Source organism: Lipotes vexillifer, unplaced genomic scaffold (genome assembly GCF_000442215.2).
Source record: "Lipotes vexillifer unplaced genomic scaffold, Lipotes_vexillifer_v1.1 scaffold961, whole genome shotgun sequence".
NCBI lineage: Eukaryota > Metazoa > Chordata > Mammalia > Artiodactyla > Lipotidae > Lipotes > Lipotes vexillifer.
Window position 1 is genome coordinate 573,440 of NW_006776468.1, and position 1,887 is coordinate 575,326.

The window sequence follows — 1,887 nt, forward strand, 5'->3', positions numbered from 1 at the left end:
GAGCCTGCGCGTCCGGAGCCTGTGCTCCGCAAATGGGAGAGGCCACGACAGTGAGAGGCCCGCATAACGCAAGAAAAAAATAAAAGAAAAAAAAATCTTCCAACAGGGCTTCCCTGGTGGCACAGTGGTTGAGGGTCCGCCTGCCGATGCAGGGGACACGGGTTCGTGCCCCGGTCCAGGAAGATCCCACATGCCGCAGAGCGGCTGGGCCTGTGAGCCATGGCCGCTGAACCTGCATGTCCGGAGCCTGTGCTCCGCAATGGGAGAGACCACAACAGTGAGAGGCCCGCGTACCGCAAAAACAAAAAAAGAAATTCTTCCAACAAACCAAAGTCCAGGACCAGATGGCTTCACAGGTGAATTCTATCAAACATTTAGAGAAGAGCTAACACCCATCCTTCTCAAACTCTTCCAAAACATTGCAGAGGAAGGAACACTCCCAACTCATTCTACGAGGCCACCATCACCCTGATACCAAAACCAGACAGAGATACGACAAAAAAAGAAAATTACAGACTAATATCACCGAAGAATATAGATGCAAAAATCCTCAACAAAATACTAGCAAACAGAATACAACAATGCACTCAAAGGATCATACACCATGATAAAGTGGGATTTATCCCAGGGATTCTTCAATATACGCAAATCAATCAGTGTGATACATCATATTAACAAATTGAAGAATAAAAACCATATGATCATCCCAATAGATGCAGAAAAAGCATTTGAGAAAATTCAGCACTTATTTATGGTAAAAACTCTCCAGAAAGTGGGCATAGAGGGAACCTACTTCGACATAATAAAGGCCATATATGACAAACCCACAGCAAACATCATTCTCAATGGTGAAAAACTGAAAGAATTTCCTCTAAGATCAGGAACAAGACAAGGGTGTCCACACTCGCCAGTATTATTCAACATAGTTTTGGAAGTCCTAGCCACGGTAATCAGAGAAGAAAAGGAAATAAAAGGAATCCAAATCAGAAAAGAAGTAAAGTGTCCACACTCGCCAGTATTATTCAACATAGTTTTGGAAGTCCTAGCCACGGTAATCAGAGAAGAAAAGGAAATAAAAGGAATCCAAATCAGAAAAGAAGTAAAGCTGTCACTGTTTGAAGTTACAGGGGAAAAACTGTAAAAAACACAAACACATGGAGGCTAAACAATATGTTACTAAATAACCAAGAGATCACTGAAGAAGATAAAGTAGCAGGATACAAAATTAATGCACAGAAGTCTCTTGCATTCCTATACACTAACAACAAAAGATCAGAAAGAGGAACTAAGGAAACACTCCCATTCACCATTGCAACAAAAAGAATAAAATACCTAGGAATAAACCTACCTATCTAAGAGGGAAGCTTATAGCTATACAATCCTACCTCAAGAAACAAGAAAAATCTCAAATAAAGCAATCTAATCTTACACCTAAAGAAACTAGAGAAAGAAGAACAAACAAAACCCAAAGTTAGTAGAAGGAAAGAAATCATAAAGATCAGAGCAGAAATAAATGAAATAAAAACAAAGAAAACAACAGCAAAGATCAATAAAACTAAAAGCTGGTTCTTTGAGAAGATAAACAAAATTGATAAACCTTTAGCCAAACTCATCAAGAAAAAGAGGGACAGCACTCAAATCAATAAACTGAAAAAGGAGAAGTTTCAATGGACACTGCAGAAATACAAGGCATCATAAGAGACGGCTACAAGCAACTCTATGCCAGTAAAATGGACAACCTGGAAGAAATGGACAAATTCTAGAAAGGTATAACCTTCCAAGACTGAACCAGGAAGAAGAAAATATGAACAGACCAGTCACAAGTAATGAAATTGAAACTGTGATTAAAAATCTTCCAACAAACAAAAGTCCAGGACCAGATGGCTT